We start from the raw sequence: 24,132 nt of genomic DNA, 5'->3' as shown, positions 1-24,132 counted from the left end.
ATCCCATACAAAAATGGGGCATTATCTATGAAAAGGGACCTTATTGTCGATGGCGCTTAAGCCGCACAGCGTCGCGCGGCATTGTATTTATATCGGAGCATCGTTAATAATGGCGTAAGTGCCATCGACAATAAGGTCCCTTTTCATAGATAACGTCACAAATAGACATATCGCTAACGCAAACGCTATCACGCTATCGAATGAAATTTGCACTAGAGGTTCTGTCCGCGATATCATCCACGTGGAAAAAGTTATTGACTAACACTTTGCCCCCTTTAAAATAATATCGTACATTTTATCTAAACGTTACAAAAGTTTCCGAGAAATGCAGACAAACATACTTGTTTTGGTTGTTGCGCGCATAATACCTACAGATATAATATAACTCATATTTTTTTAAATGCTACCTACTCTTCAAAATATACGACCCGATTCGAACTTCAAGATACGTCAGTTAATAGATCTAGAAACGATATGGATTCGGTTTGTCAGTGTGGGTCAAATGTGACGTTTCTTCAAACAAAATATAAATAGGTAGTATTTTTTTTAACTTCACTATTTCGTCCGTTTTCATGTAATTAAAGTTAATTGAAAAAAAAATTGTACGTAACTAAGCGCAGTTAAGAAGCTGTGATTAGTCTTCACTTAATTGATTCATTTGTGTTACGAAAATTAACTATGTAAATTGTATTTATTCAGATAAATTTTATAATTCGTATATACGCTAACACACTTTCATGCATCTAACTTAAATAGAAATGGCATAACTGTGGTAACACAATGGAATCATAGACTAATAATTACAGGTGTTTAACTAAGTATGTTCAAATTTTTAGCAATTCACTCATTAGGTAATGAGTATCACGGTGTTCATCTAGTTACCTTATTGTTGCTTTTTTTTATCGACGACGCACTTGCACATTAGATAGTGCTATCTCAATTGTATTGGCACGTTTAAGATAAGCTAGACATTTAGTAAAACCGTGCGTAAAAATGCGCCTAAACCTCTCACTTACCATTTTCAACTCTATTCACTTGCTAACAAAGTAGATAATTGAATAGCTAAGGGGAGTCTAGCTCTTTATATTGAGAGACTTAGTGACTAATCCAGGTCTCTGTCAAATAATGGGACCTAAAAGGACTAAGGTGATTAATTATAGGTACTAGAAAGGGTCAAATAAACTTGTTCGCCTCAATGAGCAGTTTTAAAGAGATGATTTGAAATGAAGTGATGAATGGTGAAAGCAAATTAATCCTTTAAATTGTTTCTTAAGGTTGTTAATACAAGGTTAAGGGCCAATCAACGTGCACACTAGCGCCACTGCTAAATAATCGTGATTATTTAAATTTAACGATAGGTATTTCAAAAAGGGGGCCGCTACGTACCGTATTTAGTATTTAAGTACCTTTTGAATATATCAAGTGAAATAATATATGATATGTCTCGGGCTAGGCATAATCGTATAATTAAAAGATTAAACTCTAAAAGTAATGAAGTTGTCAGCGGTGTCATCGAGTTTTAAGTTTTTATTTGCGGCCAACTCTCTGAATATCACGTGAAAAGGTGGCTTAGAAGCCTTTCAAAAGGTGGCTTAGAAGCCACCTTTTCACGTGATATTCAGAGAGTTGGCCGCAAATAAAAACTTAAAACTCGATGACACCGCTGACAACTTCATTACTTTTAGAGCACTCCTGCAATCACTGAGCCTTGCCTGTGAACTCCAACTTCCAATAAATGGGAAAACATTACTGTCAGGAATGTACAGGGAGGGAGGGTGCCTCCTGTCTCGGGCTAGGCATATCGTATAATACAGATAGAACTTCACTTACAGGTAAGTTCGTTTAATCTTTTAATTATACGATTATGCCTAGCCCGAGACATATCATATATTATTTCACTTGAAGATGTTCAGAGGTTGGAGTTACGGGCAAGAAGATAGGAATGTTATTCTCCATAATTATATTTATTATTATACCGTACCTACATTAGTAGTTTTTGTATTGCTGGATTCGTCAATCTGATTTATTCAAAAGGTACTTAATTACATTATGTCATTCTTACTCATAATGTATAGACCGCATATTATATTTAATATAATGAGTAGGTAGGTACTCATGCGAGTTTTGCCTGTTACCAAATATGTACAGTATGTGTCTGACCATGGGGCTTTAATTCCAGGGCTTGATTTTACTCGCTAAACTGAGCTACTTTTACTATGGGAGCAACCCTAAAATCGGGGATTTTTTTTTGGCTTTTCCATAGAAAACGTCGACGACATCTGCACAGCCAAAATGTATGAAAAAGTAAAAAAAAAATCGGGATTTCGGGGTTGGTGCCTTAATAAAAGTAGCTCAGTTTAGCGAGTAGAATCAAGCCCTGGATTTAAAGCCCGATGGTCAGTAACACCCTGTATATGTGTAAATAATTATATTGCAATTTATTTTGGTACATGACGAATTATTCGCACTCACAACTGGCTTCCTTTTATGTGAATTATTTACGCTTAAACTTTACCTAAAGTTCAATAACCTTGTTAATTATTATATACATTTTAGTTCGATGTTTTATGTAGCAATTAACTTATCAAAGTCAAAGTCGAGTTCACATTTAATAAATGTTTTAAGACGTCACTACGTAGTATGAAATAACTTTTCGTCCTAGTTGTAAAATTTACTTTCTTGTATTATACAATTGAAGGTTAAATAAATAAAATTAATATACAATTGTATAACAATTTGAATGGATTATATCGTGTATAAAGTGTAGGTATTACAATTATATAAATTATAATATACGTATTGAGGTGTTGAGGCTTTTCATTTATTGTTACGCGAAGAATCATATAATGTTCACCCAACATTTTGAGTTTGAAGTTATTTTTATCGTCAATAAAAACACATGTTTTGGGTTACGCACTTCAAAGATTGCGCAATAAATGTAATAATATTGTTTTGTTAGTAAAATCTAGGTTCAATTATTAAGTCTAGGGTCTACGAGCGCTACGCCGCGCGTAGCACATCGTAGCAAAATAGTATTAAATCAGTACTTTGCGTTTATTATAATTGCTAAACTTTTTCCAAATTTTCGCTAAAAACATTTGACCTATTGAACTAAAAATGCCTAAATTAGTTATTTTGTAGTTATTCTTAGTTCGGATAATTATTTACTTAGTTATTTGAATAATTGTATCGCATTTTAATACTATACTGGTACATAAGGAAAATCTTAATACCATAAACTGGTACAATAACTTTACTAGTAGACAATCCGGAGTATAATTAGTATAATTAAGGGGCCCACTGATTAACAGTCCGCCGGACGGTATCGGCCTGTAGTGTCAGTTAGAACAACATTTTGACAGTTCCGAACAACTGACAGGGCGATACCGTCGACCGTACATTGGGCCCGATTCGGATTTTGAAATAGACATCTATTAGACATCTTTTAGACATCACCAAGATACGATAACGATATATTTAAGACCTAACCTGTCAAATTTAACATTTGCGCGATTCTGGAGATACTCTTGAACGATTTCCACAGGATATGACTTAGAGATCCAATTCACATCTAATAGATATCTTACTCTAACGTAAAAGTGACATTGGTTGCCCGAATTGCGCTGCAAAAGAGAACTAGTTGATATCTAAACTATAATGTATCTAGAATGGATCTAGTACGTGTCGTCTCTTGTGAATATCTTGAAGTTCGAATACGGCAGATTTTCATTTCGTATTAAATTATACAAATATAAGTATGTATATCTACACCTAAATACAAAATAACAATATTTAACATGAACGATACGATATAATTTAATCAATCTTACTCGTGTGCCTAGAAACAAAGTTTTTACCATCCACAAGTGTATGGCAAAAAAGTGGACACACCCAGTCGAGTAGGTACCTACTTTTGCTGCGTGAACGTACCTACAAAACTCGTTTCTATCGGCGTTGATTGGAAATACACACAATGAAACGTTCTAACGTTTATACTCATTCTAATGATAATATCTTTATCTTATCTTTGTTATGTGCAGTTAAAAAACAAATGACTACAGATTTTAAATCGCTACGTCATATCTCCGCGGCGCCATTTCCCCAAACTGCTTAATTAGAGAAGTTCGCAATTTAAATTCAACGGAGCGCATAAAATCGATAGAGGCTGCACGTATAGATATAATAGTTTACCAGGTAGGCTCTATGCGGAACTCGAGAATTTTCCCTATCATCTATGTGTGCATACGCGGATGTGTGCGTTCGCCGTGCAACTAGCTCGGCCGAGGTCGCCCACATCGGCCACATCTGATCTGTGCAAATTCTGTTCGCTCAGGTCTTTGCCCGCGCCCAGGGCCGCACGGTCGTATCTCTCAATTTTTGCTTGTTAATTATAAAAATAATGCGTTATATAACGCTAGTTCCATCTTACTCGCTCTCGCGCAGTTACACGTAAACCCGTCGCGCCGCCACCGGCGTTGCGGTGCACACATTGAAACAGACTAGAAAAATACATCCACGAATTTCGGCTATGCGTTCTCTGTGTGCGTGAATGACGTTATCGCACAATGCGATTACAGGGCCGCACTGGGTGCGGACTCACTCGCTGAAATACAAACTGCGTGCAATGAGTGTAAAGAAAGAAATGCTTCAGTTTTTTCTTACAGAACTATGTTTAGATCATTTTTTAAAATAATAAATCAGATTTCTTCTAAGAAAGTTATCAACTAACTTAGTTTTGGTTAGATTTTGGCGATTGTTTTCGTCGAAGTGCATTATAAGATAGAGCGGTCGAATTCGTACCCGGCCATACACGTGCCGCGATTTTGTCGTTGGCATGTTGAATGCGATCTTTGGCAGGCATTGTATGCATCGTGTTTGCGCAGCCCCTGCCCCCCTCTCCCCTCTCCCCGCCACCCGCCGCCCGCGTTCGATTTGAATTTGAACACATGCACGCATTTACGCAAAGGTTGGATGTCAATTGATTAGTTTTTAGATAATATTGTTGGTTGGTTTAAATTGGCGGGTTGTGTTATCGCTGTGATTTATGGTCTTGCGTGTGTCGTGACTAGTTTTTGTGCTGCATTAATAGTTATTGTAGCTCGAGACCTGTAATTATTGTAATTACAATGCTAAATATGCATCGATTTTAACGAATAAGCACACGTCGCAATGTATATGTATTTAAGGAAGTACATTTAAACAGATAAAAACTTTGGAAACTTTTTATCGAATTTTTGTATTTAATCATTTTTATTTATAGGTATATATGTTGCAACCGGTGATTTTGTTAGTTGGAACAGTTTTAGTGAAACATGAATGAAAACAAGTTGTTTATTTTCTTATCGCTGATAATAAATGTAATCAATATTGCAACACGTCAGAAGTTACGGAATGCTACGCCGTAGAACTTAAGTGCATTAGGTACTTTGTTATGCAACGCATGCAGTGTCTGACTCACGGCTCGATTCTGAAAATGTATTAGATCTCTACTAGACCTCAACAAGTTACGATATGGATAATTTAAAGATATTTGTAAGATAGATATGTCAAATTTGACGTTTCCGCGATTCTGGAGGCCCTCTTGAACGATTTCGACAAGTTATGACTTAGATATCCAAGTCACATCTAGTCGATATCTAATGTAAATCTAGTTGATCTCTATATCGTTTCTAGATCTTGTGATTATCTCGTTTCCCGAATACGCGTGTCAATCGAAAACAATTGATACCGGTGATGTTGATAAATCTATCCTGTCTTTACGGGAAATCAAATTCTTTCTAAATTTTCAATTAAATAAAAAAATAAAATTTCATCTAAATCGCTTCAGCGCAATTATTATACCTACCAGTAGAGATTCGTTATATTAAATATATCATTTGTTTTTGCTTTATTTGCAAATCTCATCAAATCGCAAATCAACTTTGTTTATTGTTTTAGTGAGAGCGTTTAAGGAAGTAAGTGTACGTCTCAATAATATATGTACCTAACAATGTAACCTATTATTCTGTCGCGTACTTCTATTGTTTCTCTAATTAAAAAAAAATATCGACGCCAAAGACGACACTTTTTCATTCTAATGCCAACCTTTATGTGCTAGCGGTTCCGCGTTTTAGCGTTAGAATTTAAGCGTGATGCAAAACCGAAAAAATGACGCGCAATAATGATAATGATACGTAAACTGTAATGACCGGTATTGTTGCTTATGTACAATAGCCTTCAAATTCGACCAATCGCATAAGATAGGTACTCAAAAATATCTGGACATGCACAGCGATTTTACAATAGATGTGTTCAGATATTTATGTTGGCCGCTGCGACATATCTGGCGGCCTAGCCAAGCCAAGGTGACAATCGCTTGCGCTTCGCCATCGAATCGCTTTGTGTCTCTCTATCTTATCTTATCTTATTGTTTTCGGGGGCCACTGCCCTTGGATACACTTCAACCCATAGGGATCTTTTGTGCAGTTACCCCCTAGAGAAGATCCGTCAGCTACTCAAGAGCTTTTCCCACCATATCCATGTGTCGGATGATGGAGCTCATGGGTAGCGTTTTAAAGTCCTTTGGTTCCAGATATCCTGCTCCAAAGTCCTTCATTCTTTGTCTGGCGAGGGCGTGACATTCACACATTAAGCATTTCACTGTCTCTTCCTCTTCGCCACACATACGACAATCGGTGTTGTCAGAGTCTCCCATCTTGGCCAGAATTCCTTTGACCCCGTAATGGCCAGTAAACACCCCCGTCAACACTGTCTCTCCATCACTCTTCCATATTAGTGTGACTGTGACAGTTGCGTTTCGTTCGCTACGTAGCGTTAGCGATTGTCATGTTATCAAGGGACTTGATAGGGACTTTGACTCAATCAACAAGTGTCTGCGTTCGGTAACTTTGTTGTCTTAATCAATTTGTGGCACGTTTAGGGGAAACAGGAACGTATTTTTTGACTTCAGAATTTTGAACGATATGTTTTTTATTTGTATTATGGCTCCTCTTCACGTTGGGCCAACGCCAACGAGGGACGCATTTATGCGTTAGAGGGAGCAAGTGATATTGCTATCTCACTCTACCGCATGGCTGCGTCCCTCGTTGGCGTTGGCGTTGGCCCAACGTGAAGAGGAGCCTTTAGTAGAATAAGGAACACATTTACAAGAGGAAGCGTGAAAGTTGCACTCATAACAGAAAAAGTAAGGTCATATCGCCCTAAAGTGTACGGGCATGTGATGCGGAAGAATGAAAGTCATGTGACGCGAAACGTATTAGGAAGGAATATAGAGGGATGTAAGAAAAAAGGAAAACTTAACTTAACTTAGGAAGTTTGAAAGTAGCTCCAGTAACGGAGAAAATGAGGAGTGCTAGGTTATCGCGGTATGGGCATCTAATGAGGAGGGATAAATGCCATATAGGCAAAATAATGTTGGGGATGAATGTTGATGGACGGAAAGCGTATGGTAGACCCACAAAACGATGGATGGATTGTGTGAAAGAGGATATGAGAAAGAAAGGAGTGAGTGCTGAGGACACGAAAGACAGAGGAGAATGGAAGAGTAAAACATGTTGTGCCGACCCCACATGACGTGGGATAATGGCTGGGGAAAGAAGAAGAAGAGAGAAGTAAGATGAAAGGAAAACTAAAGAAAGGTGGATGGACTGTGAGAGATGATATGAAAAGAGCAGGCGAGTGATGAGATGACAAATGACAGAGAGGTTTCGTGTTCAACTCTCCCGACTGTTCAACTATCCCGAAATCCCACTATATTTATCAATAATATTTTATGTTTATCAGTTTCTTATAATTCGTGTAAATCAATATAATATTTTTTTTCAAGCAACTAAGGCCCATAGAGACCTAGGTACAAGTACATACCTTACAGACTAACATACAAAAATAATCTTAAATGCTACAAATAATTTCGGCGCCACAGTTTTCTGTTGTGTCACCTGTTCCGGTGTAGGATTCGGCAGTTTCCCACGGAACCGACGTAATGACTCACCCTTCGGCCAAATCGACCAGAAGTCCGCGCTTGCGATGATATCCAGCAACGGCCGCACCACGCGCACCACTAACGAGCTGATGATTGTCATCATCATCATAACTTAAGAGCTTTGCTCTTGTCGGTGGAGCAATCGCCAATCATTTCTGTCTCGTGCCAGTCTTTTAATTTCCACATACGACGCATTATTTTTTATTTGGCTGAGTTAAGTGACTCTAGGTCTCCTTCTTCTCTTGTCTTTTCAATCCTGCCTTCCAGGATGTTTAGGAAAAGTTATCATGTCGTATAAGGTGCCCTAACATCATGCCTCTCCTATTTCTTATTGCATTTAACAAGCATCGCTTTTCTCCTATCATTCTCAGGACCTCTTCATTCGTCTTCCTTTCCGTCCAGCTAATCCTCTCCATCCTCCGCCAACACCACATTTCGAAAGCCTCCAACCTCTTTCTATCTTGTTGTCTCAGCGTCCATGTCTCACTTGCATTACAACGCAATGCTCCAGATAAACACCTTTATCAATCGTTTTTTGGCTATTTTTGAAATGCGTGCCTTAAGCAGATCTTTTTTGTTATTGAAGACTGATGATTGTATATGTGCACGTAATAGCGCGATCGTAGCTGGAACACCCTCTGATAGTGAAGGGTCTTTTTACGAACATATTCCACCACATCTACCGTGTCGTGGTGGAAACATGCGCCGAATAATGCGCGTTAATTAAACGTTTTCTTGACTCTAACTACGACACTGTCCTACATTACGTTGAACCTGTAATGGGAACGCAAGTGTGCCCCTTGTCTGTGCAAACATTAGTATATCACTTTCTATTAATTACTAGAGTAATTAGTATTTTAACAGTGCTGTAGCGAAAAAAGGTGTACATAGCCTACATACCCTATGTAATAGGTAGGTTCGTGCAAATCTTTTCTTTACTGGTCTTCATCAGCAGTTCCACTTTATCAAATGTCCCTTATTTGAATATAAATGTTTGATTTGTTAATGAAAAACCTTAAATTTATAAAATCGGTTGAGAAATGGTAGAGTTCTGAGGAAAAATCACATTTAAAAAACAATCCTTTTGGAATTTTGAAGTGAAATAAAGATTCACAATGCACGTTATGTCATTTATTTATTCTATATTATACTGGAATCCAGTATAATATTAATATATAATGTATTCATCCAGTAACTGGATGAATAGTCAAACTTCCATTTTTTAAAGTCTAATTTTATATAAACAAATTTGAAAGGTTTAGTAGTAAATATTTATTTTTTGTTGCAGTGCTATTCTTATTGTATAAAAAATAAGTTCATTTAATACAATAAATGACAAAAAGAATCGTATAGAAACTATTTGCCTATAAAACTGAAACGCAATTCGTTAGGTATAACCTAAATTACTCATTGTTTTAAGGAAAATAACAGGATCACACATAATTGTAGCCAATATGTCACATGACCTAATTTGGTAGCCTTGAACATATCGATGTCGGCGGCCGATCGTAAGATCAGGCATATCGTGAAATTCCTAGGCATATCGTGAAACGTGAAAATTTTTGACTCGCTCCCTGAGTCGACGGAGCCCCGCTACGCGACCTCGATCTTACCTATATATTGATTTAAAGTGACTATCCTCAAAACATTACACAGGAACATTACGATCTGCCTGATCTTACGATCGGCCGCCGACATCGATATCATGATACAAAGGAATACAACTGGCCTGACAACTGTTGTCAGCAAAATGTCACCACCAGGCCCCTATTTCACCACGGTGACAGGTGCGCACTAGGTACTCCACCGTCAGTTGACCTTTTCCTTCAAGAAAACTCATTCTTGACAAATTTTCTATCAGGAAGGAATAACCCACAACATAATTTCTTTATTGTTCTATACATAGGTTTGAAAGGCTCGGTACATTCAACAACACGTAGCTGCCCTTCAGGCACAATGTTTCATGACACAACACAACCTTCTGAAGCCCGATAATCGCAAGAGAGCTCATAATTGACAACATTTTGACCCTCGTGGACCATGAGGGCCCAACTGAAAATTCCTTGTGTGAAAATTTCATTTTGTTCTCTATAACTACCTAATTCAAGCTTTTATTAATATCTAGACACGCGGCAGCGTGTCAAGCCAAGTTCAAGCAAAGGAACTGGCTAGCCAGCGCCGAGTGTAATATTACACGAACCACTTGGTGCCACTTTTGACCCTTCTATAACTCAAAACATCTTTGACGTAAACACATAAAACTACGTGTGTTTAATTATATCCATAAGGATATCTAGAAGCCCAAATTTCATGAAGCTAGCTCAAACGGTTATAAAGGTATGAAGGTCAAAAAGTCGTAAATTTTAAGACTGACTTATGACTTATAGTACCTATACCTAACCTACTTCCAGATGACCTAGAAGGATGAAATTTGGAATCCAGCTTGGTTATTGAGTGTAACCGTAGGAAAAAATCTAAAAATAAAATAAAGTTAAAAAATAGGGGGGGTCCCCATACAAAAAAACCACTTTTTATTGGGACTGACATATAAGTACCTAAACCTAACCTACTTCCAGATGACCTAGAAGGATGAAATTTGGAATCCAGCTCGGTTATTGTGTGTAACCGTAGGAAAAAATCTAAAAATAAAATAAAGTTTAAAAATAGGGGGGGTCCCCATACAAAAAAACCATTTTTTATTGGGACTGACATATAAGTACCTAAACCTAACCTACTTCCAGATGACCTAGAAGGATGAAATTTGGAATCCAGCTCGGTTATTGTGTGTAAGCGTAGGAAAAAATCTAAACTTAAAAAAAAGTTAAAAAATAGGGGGGGTCCCCATACAAAAAAATATTTTTTTATTGTAGCGTTGGAACCGATACAAGCAGATATTTGAAACTACCCCAATATATGTATTATTATATTTGCTATATTAAAATTTAGTCAAAAAATAAGTGGTGTCCCCATACAAAAAACTTGTAATACGCTCTAAACAACCGGCCAACGGTGTGTCGTCGGCGGCGCGCGGCACCACATAATTATACAAAGAACAGAAGTAAAAACCATACAGCGGAAACACAAGAAAAAACATTAAATCTCAATACCTGCCTAGTTTTCTTTACAAAAAGTATTGATATCCCACCAAAAACATAAATGTAAAAAAGGAGAGCCAAGTTCAATACAAAAATTATGCTTGGCTTTGGGGCTCGCCGCAAAAAGAATGGAGATCTAAATGAGTGCCACTGCCAAGTTCTATGCAAAATCCAAATATGTATTTATAGGAACAAAATAACATTATAAACAAGTATTAAACTCTATTTCTTTGCTTTATTGGATACCTATAACAATTGCTGTTATTTAAAAAAATGTGAGATCTTAAAGTAGGTTAGATTTGGCTTGGCCAGGTTTTATCAGAATTACAATATAAATAAAATGATTGATATAATGAAAACTGGCCAAGTCAAATCTAACCTACTTTAAGATCTCACATTTTTTTAAATAACAGCAATTGTTATAGGTATCCAATAAAGCAAAGAAATAGAGTTTAATACTTGTTTATAATGTTATTTTGTTCCTATAAATACATATTTGGATTTTGCATAGAACTTGGCAGTGGCACTCATTTAGATCTCCATTCTTTTTGCGGCGAGCCCCAAAGCCAAGCATAATTTTTGTATTGAACTTGGCTCTCCTTTTTTACATTTATGTTTTTGGTGGGATTTAGTTTACACGACATACCTTGTATTAAAACCCTATTGGTATATATGTTCTTCGTCCAGAAACAGTCGGATTCTACTGCATAGCCCAACTTTTGGAATAGAAACCAATTCAATATACATCTGTCATACTAATTTTAAAATTGAGCGCCGGGAAGTGCGCACCTTACGGCCCATGTGAAAAATCGCGATCGACCCACTTTGCTCTACGGTTATTTCCGACGCGGATGTTTCGCAGATGCATTCTTTGTCGAGGATTCTTCACCCGTTCATCAGCCGCACTATTCATAGATAAAATCTATTGGCTTGATTGCCAAGAAATTTTGGGTATCGATGACAGCAATCAAGGATTATCAAACGTATAGCAGATTTACGTATAGCAGATGGTAAAGTTGATGGGTTAGGATCAGTAGGCCGATTCGAAGTTACCGTTTTGTAATTGTCGCCATGTTAACATCGCTGGCCGGAGCATCGCGCATCGCACTTATACTTATCTATTGGCATATTCATAACAGTTAAAAAAAAAGGCGTTAAAGATTGAGAATCCATGTAACGCCGAAAAAGTAGATACATTTTTAAATTTGCTCATCTCATACAGTATTAGAAATATCTTGAGATTATTGTGAGGTTTTGTAACTTTCTTTCATGTATTAAGGACATAACTAATTCTATACTTGGATTGATTGTGATAAGTTGTAACTAGTCTATTTGTGTGAAATAAAATTTAGAGTATCATCATAAATAAAAACTAGTTAGTATTTTAATCTACAAACTTGTAAATTATAATAGGTAATGTTTTAGACAATTTATATTGCTGGCGTTACTATTGCTAGATAAGTTTAGTCAATTGACATACTTTTTCTTTATTGTGACCTTATTCTTTAATTACTAGTAAGATTTATGCGTGCGCTGCGTTAGCGGAGGTCAACTTTTATGCTAACGATATACTTTTGCAAGCCTACTTGCGAAATATACGCATACAAATTTACATATAATACATAAACATAAAACGTAATGAACACAAAATTCTTCAACGTTTTTGCATTTTGAAAGTGTGTCGTCGTTAGGTGTTGTTTTCAAAACGGTATCTAGCAAATAATATTTTCGTTTTGATTTGAGTCTGTTCTGTTTGCACCAGACTTTTTAATCATAAAACATTTTGCACTGATTCTAGTTCGAACTAGTAGTAGGTACGATTTGCCACTCACTAACACTAGTTCCTATTGTTTGAAGCAGTTCCTACCCAAGAAATGTCCATAACTGATCCATCCTGACCACCGTCAGCCTTAACGACCCAGACCCTCAAAGGTATCGGTAAATTTTTTAGAGCATCTCGGAGCCCGATTTGGATTTGCAAATTGATGTCAGTTTGATCTCATTATGTTTTCAACTTATCATTCTCCCGCACATCTCACTCGAACACGTATTTTGGTGCAACCAAAATGCGCTACAGTATCTATACCATCTTGGTTGAACATAGTCTTAATTAAAGATGGTCTCCCATTTTACCTTGTGAATAGATTCTGTAAGTAAATAGGTACTGTATGCATAACCTCATGCCGCCCACCATACAAAATTATAGCCAAAGAAATTAGAATCTTGTTGTATTTTCGATTGGGTTCATTTTCATTTGTTCGAAAATTTCACGAGACAAATGAAATGCTACCTACTTTCTTTTTTATTAAGGTTGACATTCCATCGAAACTGAGTGTACATCCTAATGTACATTGGGCGGCACGAGGATAAACAATATACATACACGAGTACGTGTCATGGTCATGGTTACTTGCAGGTTTTTTCTATTTTAAAAATATAAATAACGTATTTACATATGTCACAGAAAACACCAAAAGCTTCACGGAAATAACCGTCATGTTCAATTATTTAACGTTGGAGTTCTAAGAAAAATTCGTCGTCCTATAAATATTTTGAAATATATTTGGTGCATAACATAGTGACATGAAACCCATAAATATTAGTGCGTGGGTTTTGAGTGGTAGGGATTTGATTTGGCCCATTTTTTAGTTCTACTGCTAGGTTTATTTTTAATAAATATTATTTTTATTTATCAGTTACGTTTAAGTACTTCACTGCATTTTAGAAGTCTACTCGACAACCATTCATACATATATTTGTTTGTATCTCGTCATCATCATATCTCTCTTTATAGTTCTTTCTCGGTCAAATACTTTGAATACCGACACCGTTTTTGCGAAAGCTACGACTTCTTTGGAAAACTAGGCCGTGATGGGGTTCCTGATTTCGATGCCATTTTCTCCGAAAAGTTGACTAAGTACTTAGTTAACGAATATTCAATATTTTAATAAAAAAAAAAATTAAAAATTCACCTTGTCGTGCAAGATTAAAACTTGTGACGTGTCGGTACATCGGTCTCTCAGAAAGTCTCCCCATAATTAAAAAATAAAATCAAATCTTCTTCTTCTTCGACCTAGCGTTTTCCCGGCCTAGTCCCAGGGTCCGCTTTCCTGCTCAGTCTTCTCCACTTTGCCCGGTCTTCGGCATCCTTGGGTGTGAGATTGTTCTCTCCCATGTCCGCTGTCACGACGTCCAGCCAGCGCTTCTTAGGGCCCCCCACATCTGGCGTCTTTCGAGCCTCGGCGTCTGTCGGCGTCGGTCCAGCGCTATGGAACATGACGTCGCTGCGCAGTTGCGTCGACGCTGCGTCGACGTTGCGTCGACGTCGGCCATAGAATTGTAGACGCCGACGCTCGAAAGACGCCAGATGTGGGGAGGGGGGGGCCTTAGGCCTACCGCGTGATCTAGGGCCTTGGACAGTGAGATTGAAAAAATAAAATCAAATAAAAAAATAAAATAACTTTGAGTTGTTACATAACATTGGTTCCTGGCTCTCAAAGTAGATTTCCCTGAGTCTCAAATTCCCAATAACTTATTACTTCTAGTTAGACAGAGACGACCGGCCGACTTGACATCATACAACAAGTTCCTGTGATGTACTAGATTAGATCGGCATATATGAATCGTATTTTTACGCTTGTACCACTAAGGCCCACTTGCACCATCCCACTAACCCGGGCTTAACCAGTTAAACCGTTAACCTAGTGTCAAATTGTACAATTAACCATGTTAACTCCAGGTTTAACCGGTTAACCCGTAGTGGGATGGTGCAAGTGGCGCCTAGGGTCATCACTAACCCGCGCACGGCATAAAGTAGCGAAATTAACCATCGCATCGTGTGACCCAGATATCGGTCTATTTCGGAATAGAGAGCAGCTGCATTATTTTTTGGGCAGCCATAGTGACCCGGTTATTCGTGAGTGCGCGTCAGCCCTGGTCCTTTGTCTACCTTTCGGTTGAAAAAACGGTAGATTTCTTGAAACTAAAATTAAAAAACATTAAATTTCATTTATTTAAGAGCAACTAAGGATCAGTCTCGTTTGTGAAACTTATTAACTAGCTACATATTTACATATTGACCTACTTATTCAAATGTACGTATGTATGTAATTTTGTAAAATTGTATTAAATTACAATAAATATATGTACGAAACTTTGGGAGACAGTAAAATTCTCACGCATGCACCATTGCATTGCAGCATACGTTTTCAGTGTTGCTAGCTTAGTTCTATTTATGAGATTTTTAAAGGCTATATGATATTGGTAATTGATTTAAAGGCCATAAGAAAAAACCGGGCAAGTGCGAGTCGGACTCGCGCACGAAGGGTTCCGTACCATAATGCAAAAAAAAAACAAAAAAAAGCAAAAAAAAACGATCACCCATCCAAGTACTGACCACTCCCGACGCTGCTTACTTTGGTCAAAAATCACGTTTTTTGTATGGGAGCCCCATTTAAATCTTAATTTTATTCTGTTTTTAGTATTTGTTGTTATAGCGGCAACAGAAATACATCATCTGTGAAAATTTCAACTGTCTAGCTATCACGGTTCGTGAGATACAGCCTGGTGACAGACGGACGGACAGCGAAGTCTTAGTAATAGGGTCCCGTTTTACCCTTTGGGTACGGAACCCTAAAAAAATATATGATCTATTTGTAAAAACTTCCACCGGCCAACCCCATTTAACTTTACGAACATTTAAATTAGCATTTGCAGAAGCAGTTGTGTGTAATTGTGCGTTTACTTATTCAAACTCTTATACGTCTAATTGGTAAAATTCAAAGAAATTCACCAAAATTTTATGTGTCTCTGTTATCTCAAGAAGAAAACTCTGAGAAAGACATGTCACGTTCTCCGTTTTGTGTAACCAAACAAAAACATTTCTCATAACAAAAAGAAGAGCATTTATTCAAAAAATCAGAAACTTTGATAGATTAAAGTATGTCTTCAACAATCTGATTTGGTATTTAAAGTAATTATTTAATATTCAAATTATGTCTTGTTATTTTACATCGAGTCGTTAGGCGCTTAATAAAACGCCTAGGTGGCTTTAAAAACGTAGTCAATCGAAATTACTCAAGCTGGTTTTACGAGAAGTTTACAAATTAAATTTGTTACATGACATCAAGCCTAAGGATTTAGGCATTCAGTTCTATCTAAATGTCAGGGCCAATGTTTTTCCGAATGATATTCGAATGTCACAACTAGTTTTGTGCGTATTTTAATGTGGTAACCTAATTATTTTTGAGATAGAGACGGTGTTGTATTGTGTTTCTTGAGAATTTTAGAACTTGCTCGTAATTCTTTTAGAGTCCGTCTATACTAAGGGTCCCACAGATTATCAGTTCGCCGGACGATATCAGCCTGTCCGTTAAACGCAAAATTTGACAGCTCCGAAGAACTGACAGTCTGATATCGTCCGGCGAACTGGTAATCTGTGGGCCCCTAGACTGTGTACCAGTGGCGGCGCGTCCATAAAAGCCGATTCCTACCGGCTTGCCTGTTTTTGGACGTTCGAGCAGAGTTGTAAAGGAAATATGTAAGCCAAATTAGCCCCGGCTTGCCTATGGATATGGTTTGACGCGCCGCCCCTGCTGTGTACCGACATAAGCAGAACAAAGAGTCATATAAACGTCATATTTTCATAGAAATTTTACATTAATGGTGACATTGCCACACTTTGTCATTGCAAATGCCACGCAGAGTTATCTTGGTTCGGCTCTATGACAGGCGCAAACTTGGAAAGACATGCACTCGGTTGGCTTCCGCTCCTCCTACTTACTTTGGTTAAATAAAAACTGGAAGTATATGTGACGTTCCACAGGTATAGGTACCTTATGTGCGTTTGGCACTTAAGTAGGTACCCTATTATTAACGATGCTCTAATAATAATGTGGTGCTACGTACGAAAGCGCCGACCGCCATAAGGTACCTTTTGCCTTGGAACGTCACATATCGTCGTCAAAGTAAACAAAATGGTTTGATTCACGTGAAAACACTTGTACAGTCAGCCAAGAAAGTGGTCTAACACTTTTCGACTTTATCAATCAGATGATAGAGTCGAAAAGTGGTAAACCACTTTCTTGGCTGACTGTATATATTACAGTAAAAATGCTTCTTCAATTCCTATAGGACTCGAAAATAGCTCTCATAGTTATTAAAGTCAAACCCTTGCAGTGCGTTCTGATTTTATTAAATCATAACACTCGAGGGATATAAGAACGAGACACTTTGTACAGAAAGGGGCCATTTAAGTGGTTGCATTATTATTTTGGAATTCACGGGCTTACAAATCCCGGTCTTTTGATAGGCTTGCGTGGGGATATAGATCCAACACGTAGAGGCCCCTTGGAGAGCTTTAATGTCATGTAGAACGCCTGCTGGAACCCGTTCACAGGCGCGACAATAAACACCCATGAACCGGTCGCAGCAGGCATTGGGACTATTGCAGAAAAAGTGAATAGTATACCGGTCTATGGATTTGAAGTTTGGATGGACAATGAGACTTGGCTATTGTAGAGAAGTCCGGACACCTGCCATAACAATGCTAAAACACGTTATCGAGGCAGGTGGTGACTTGCCGCTGACTAGATGGGCCCCTGAAACTGCCGTCGCGAAGACGACCAGGAGCAACATCGGTGTGAGCGGCTCAGGGGTGTCGAGAGGTGTGCGCCGATTTTTACCCAGTGGCTGATAACAGCCACTGTGCCAACTCGCGTCTTATGCATCTTTCACTTCCACCCCTGGAGCATATAGCTCTAACGACTCCTCTCTGGACGGCCAATTAAGGCAAGCCAGAGCTGAGAGTCCTGCGGGTCCCCTTGGGGTCCACTCCGACCGACGAAGACACGCCGGAGACGGAGACCCTGACCGACTCTCGGGAGCACTCGGGTCCGTGGGGTCGTTACTCCCCAACAGCTCGCCACAAGCTGCCCTGCGGGCGCATTATTATTTATTATTGAAATAATTTATTTACATACAATATATATACAGTAGTACAACTAAACGAAATTAATAACTAGCTTAAATCTAACTAAAATAGGCCCCTGAGGCATTGTACCAAGGATGCTGGCGGCATTTCCCCGCTGTATCGCAATACTGATACGTTGTGCGAGGTAGCCGCCAGCTCTTCGGTCACCAGTTACGTCAACCAGACGCTTCGCGATTTCTGCGAACAACTTATGCGCGCTGGGAAATTAATATAGTGACATTTCACCTTTTCTATAAAAAAATGCCTAAGTAATTGGATATTTATATGGGGGAAAAAATCATTAGTTCAATCTATAAATTGTAAATACAGATGTCAATCACAATGAAAAAAATCAACGATGATTAACTCTGGCCAGTGTGGTTGTGATTGACATCTATATTTACAATATATAGATTGTAATAATGTGGTACGTCCCATTATAAAACATAAAAAAAAATATATTAACATTTATGTATCATTAATTTCCTGACGGTTATATACTCGTATACAATTATACATATACACTTAAATTAAATATATACTTAAAAAACTTAAATGTAAGCCAACTGTCGTTGCTATAATATCGCATGTCATTTATATATAAAATTTTACGAGTTATATATTTAATATCCTTATGGTCTCGTAATGCTGTATACTAAATTCAATTTTTAAAATTCTCGAAGTCCTCCCCAACGTTAAGAGTTATTTCCAGGAAATTGCGAACGCCTTTAGTTCGACCGAAAATTGTCAGGATTCAATAAAGGGAAATTTGCGGCAATATTTATATCTCCTCAGTCCCCGCATATTTCATTTTTCCTCCTCGCCACTCCGTCCACGGAGCTATAAAACGCACCAGAGATTTCAGGATAATAATCCACCGAAACCTTAATAAAAAGCGAATAAAACTTTTAGGGTCACCGAGTCACCGTCTAGTTGAAAATCGACTGTAAAAAACCGAAAACCCCAATTACTGCGACTGATTACACAGTATTGTCTCCGCTCCGATGCCCCTCCGATACAGGTGGATAATTGATTGGACAAACAAAGAATTTGGGAATTTATAAAACCGTTACGCAATGCATTTTTTAGGGTCGAGGGGGGGCAGTCAGCGCTTTTCAGAAATTACGGCGGGCGGTGGGGCGAACGGTGTGGCGGGATATGACGTTCGATTTAAAGGGTAGGTGCGTAGGGGGTGGCCCCCGGGCGGGCTGCAGGGCGGCTGTTGACGGGTGCCCGGCGCGTGCGCGCTGCGGACGCCGCCCGATTTCCGCACGAGCGTTGACAGTTTGCCCGGACTTACTTCCTCGATACCGCGCGTCCGCGGCGTCGCAGCTTCAGGCCGAGTTCTGCCCACCTGGCCACCGGCCCAGACTCGCTCGCTTGCCCGCCGATGGCGGAGTGACAACTCAACGTGAGTACCGCATATTTTCTGTGTGTTGCGGTTTCGGTGCGGCGCTGTTACTGTTACGGCACCCGGCGTGTTATCGCCGTTTTACAGTTTGCAGTATTTCAGCGGATACGTGCATTTCCTTTGTCCGCTGATTTCTATTCATGGCCATTTGGTACAATAAGGTTTGATTTTTTTGATAATTTTTATTACTTAAATGCATGGGTTTAATATAAAATTACACGAACAGTTCTAACTTTACGCCCGCGTTAAATCGGTTAGTAACACAAGCTTGTCGTGTGTCTTGTAATGAATACAGAATAGTAAGTTACTATTAGAGACTATTCAATTCAAGTTAGTAAATAAAATTTGGTCATTATAACCTGTTTTCCATATTTTCATGACACATAGTACGCGCTAGTATTTTTGTTGTGAACCGGAAACATTGTAGTTATTACGAACGCGTAATCTAATAGGTAATGTTATTAAATTAAGTTAATTTTAAACACCCGTAGTCTAAATCCGTCATTGTTATTTTCGACCAAATATATGATTATATATGTACACTATTCTTCCCATCATTTCGTTTAGAAAAATATATACCTACCCGCGCAAATTATTTTATTCTACTAATCATCTGCATGTAGGAAATTTTCAGTTTAACTCTTTAACACAATAATATACAAGCAAATAGAGCTTTTTCTAATAAAAAAGGAGTCTATAGTTTATATCAGCATAAGGTCTCGTATTGTACGTAACAGTCTCAACGAATACCTATTAAAAAAGTTCTGTAAAAACAGCACGGAGGCGATATTTTAAGCCGGTCTACGAATATTTAATCTTATTAGCCAATTAAGGAAGTGAATTCATTGTCCATACACGCAACGGTTGACGAGGTGTCTAACATTCAAAGTAATAACGTAGTTAATATGTAAAGTCAGGTGCCATTGTCGGGTACCTATTTATCAAGTCAGATGCAAGAGTTTGACATTGAACGCTTGTATGTACGCATGCGCTAATATTTGTCCAGATGTGGAAGTGCGAGTAGCGCTGCCATTGCTAAAGCCTGCAGAACGCAGGCGAGCATTGACTGTACGCAAACCAGTATAGGAGATCCGTAACAACTGTGCGTTATCAGAGATCACATGAAAACTGGTTGGCTTGAGTCGGATGCTTGTCAGGCGATCAGAATAACTGCCATGATATGCCTTATGAAAAAATTGTCAACGAAAAAGTCGTTTGAATTTCGAACGCCCTTTATGTTGTTCAGTTTTACGAAATTATAAGTTATAACGGACGTTTTTAGTTTGTTCATTTACGGTAGTTTGCACGTTTAAACAGGCCACAAGTCTATTGATGAAATTCTCGTGATATACCTACCTATATTTCAATCAAAACAAGCGATAAAGTAGGTAGGTACTTGTTGTGATGTAATTGTTAGAGCTTACCTGTACTGTGGGTGTAGTATTAGCACGTAGAAATTTTATTTCCATACTGGAATATACAATAGAACAGTTTATATAATAACAAAATGCTGTAAAAATTTGGCGTATATGTATGCATCTCTGAGCCACCCTGAAAAGAACCTTAGACCGCTTCAGTAAGGAAAATAGCTTCCACGAGCGTTGCGCTAACATTTAGGAGTGCACAGAAAACGCGTAGATTCTATCGGCCCAATTCGAACAATGCTCATAATAAGTCACAGCGATACGATACCGATACCTGCCAGTGATAAAAGTGACATATCTACAACTTGACAATGACGCTTGATGACACCTTTGACACAAAAATAGCTTGGTGCAACGCGTAGCTTCGAAAAACCAAAAACAACTTTAATTTACGATAAATTAAATTCGTTTTGTGTCTTTTGATGGCGTTGAAAAGCAACAACATAAAGCAACACCAGTTGCTTCTAATGTCATTAAGGGAAAATATCGTTTTCTTTTTAGTAATGGCATACAATCCTGCTGACAGTACGCGGTTTTTCGGTTCTTTGCTTTCCACCATCAAACGATATATTTACTTAAGGGCTCAGAAATATAAAATCAATATCAATTGTCGAAATGTCGCAAAGGTGGCTTATTGCAAATAGTAGGGAAATAAATAAGTTGTTCGTATTCTACGAGCATCGTTATTGCGCTTCTGGGCTCATTCTAAACGCATAAGGAGGCGAACACTTACTGGACCAGTATAAAAGCGCTCCCTGCTACCAAATAGTTATTAAGGGTCTCGGTTTTACGGTTACACTGGTTTGGCTATGCGTTCGAATCGCCAGAGCTCGAAAAGAAATGAGAATATCACGGCATTCACCCCCCTGCAAACGGTATGGATGAAAGAAGAAATCGGGCTATGTATCTAAATAGCTTTCGGTACGCAATAATGCAATGAAATAAGATGGTCATTGACGACAATTTATGATATGTGTACAAAATATGAGTACCTACGGATGAGGAAAAAAAAAGACAATATGATATAGTCTTTCTGACGTTACCACAAGGTTTGATTTCGAATAACCTTTCTGTGTTTTTACTGTACATCTAGCTCAGCTCAGTAAATATATTAATACCGTACTTTTGGTAAGTATTTACTGTACTTTTGACTATTAAACACATTTGCGCACTCGTGGGGATTCGATAGATATACACGCAACGGCTATAACCGCGAAAACTGAAATTCACTGCGGAGTAGGTAAATGAGAAAGCTGCCCGCAATTTGCGCACTTTGGTTTTCGCGGTAGGATCTCTGTTTTGTAGTTATTACTATAAATACTAGCTTCGACGAAATATATTTCAAATGTATTGTTATTTCGTTACCTATTGTTACATTATTGGCGCAACTACATGTAACTAGATAACTTACGGATTTACCCAAACGCATGGGATGTTTGCGGTTTCGCATATTTGGTACAAACTTCAACATACATCATCATCGGGGAAATACATTGTATGCGGTTTATTTCTAAAATAAAAAATAGATACTAAATAAAATAAATAAATAAAAAGTCATTTATTGTCGCAAAGAAAACTTACAGCAACTTTTTATTTTAATGGAATCTTGCAGTTTTGATGCTCTGAATTCCTCATCGATAAGCGTAAAAATAACGTAATATATTTATAATTATACAAGGTGTTACACCAGCCACTGAAAGTGGGATGGGCACACGTTGTATAGGTCATACTGAGCAACTTTTGCTATAGAACCAACCCCGAAATCGCGAAAAAAAAAATTGACTCTCCCATACATTTCGGCTGGCTGATATCTTCTATGGGAGTGTCAATTTTATGATCGCAATTTCGGGGTTAGTCCCATAGTAAAAGATACTCAGTATGACTTATACAACGAGTACCCACTCCAGTTTCAGTGGCTGATGTAACGCGTTGTATAAGGATGATAAAGTTTGCAACTATAATTTTCGAGGAAAGTTCTATGAAACACATATTTGCCATATGCTATATTTTAATCATCGTTTGAACAGAATTAAATATTGAATGTATAATGTGTGACTTGGGTTGAAAAACTTGAAAACGAACCGGAACAATACCATAAGGCTCTGTAAAATATTGCCTGTCCATTGTCCAATGATTTTAACCGGTAAACGGTGAGATGAGGGACGTGATCACCGATACATTATTATATACATGCAGATGTGTAGTGTATAATTGTTTTCCATCATATTTTCCCAGAAATGTTAGTATTTGTCATGCTACTTCAGTCAACCTAAGTACTCTTTGTGCCGAGACTGTCTGAAATAGCAAGACATGTTCGTATTTTTCCGTGAAAATTCGAAGGAAAATAATTATGCACATTTAGCGATGAAATTATTGTTACGTAAGTATTCGTTTTGTTACGAAACTTATGAAACAATCGAATCCACTTCGCTTCGCTTTTCCAGTAGAAAAATCCATCATTCACTATTTTCTTAAGAAAATAAATGGATATTTGCCTTTTCCATTGTATTAAGACTGCACACAATTTTATAAAGGGCTCAGTGTCAATCCAAGAAACTGTTATTCTAACGCCCACTGATAAACCTTGCACTTGTGTGCGTCTGCGCTGATTAGATAGCTGCAAGAATTTTGAAGCCCTTTTGTTTTATACAGGTTGTGTAAAACGGTTCGTTCTTATATAATAAATTTATACGTGAATCATATCGTTGTCCCGGCTTTTTGCAACGACTCATGGGAGCCTGGAGTCCGCTTGGCAAATCTAATCCCGAAAATTGCCGTAGGCACTAATTTATTCGAAACCGACTGCCAATGCCATCTGACTTCCCAACTCAGAGGGGAAACTACTAGAAGGATTGGGATTGGTCCGGTTTTCTCACGATGTTTTCCTTCAGCGAAATGCGACTGATAAATATCTGATATGTCATTCATAAGTTCCGAAAATCTCACTGGTATGAACCAGGGTATGAATCCGCGACCTTACGGATTGAAAGTCACACCTCACCGCTAAGCTACCAAAGCTTAAACGCGAATTATATTAACACTAATTAGCGACCCGGCTCGGCTTCCACAAAACACAAAATTATAGGTGGAAACCGCATGCAAATCCGTTCAGTAGTTTTTGAGTTCATCGCGGACATACATACAGACGAACAGACAGACGCGGCGGGGGACTCTGTTTTATAAGATTTAGTGATAATTAAAGAAAAGGTAGCTGTAATGTCGTATAAGAAAATCAAGGAGGCGGCCCTGGA

The 24,132-nt window shown here is 38.1% G+C and overlaps 1 protein-coding gene across 3 annotated transcripts in view; it reads left to right on the top strand.

The window, feature by feature from the left end:
- Positions 1–24,132, top strand: part of LOC134663999 (zinc finger protein chinmo) — a 105,227-nt gene that overhangs the window by 21,523 nt on the left and 59,572 nt on the right. Inside the window, exon 1 of one of the 3 annotated variants that reach the window (XM_063520562.1) lies at positions 19,141–19,457. The exons of 1 other annotated variant lie outside the window; for it this stretch is intronic. The gene's annotated coding sequence lies outside the window, so the exon portion shown is untranslated. Of the gene's footprint in view, positions 1–19,140; positions 19,458–19,498; positions 19,619–24,132 lie in introns of those variants that run through there. One more of the 3 variants, XM_063520563.1, reaches the window with a different exon arrangement.

The sequence above is a fragment of the Cydia fagiglandana genome, chromosome 4, assembly GCF_963556715.1.
Source record: "Cydia fagiglandana chromosome 4, ilCydFagi1.1, whole genome shotgun sequence".
Taxonomy (NCBI): domain Eukaryota; kingdom Metazoa; phylum Arthropoda; class Insecta; order Lepidoptera; family Tortricidae; genus Cydia; species Cydia fagiglandana.
Note: the sequence above shows the minus strand (reverse complement) of the source record. Positions and strands in the feature narration are given on the sequence as shown.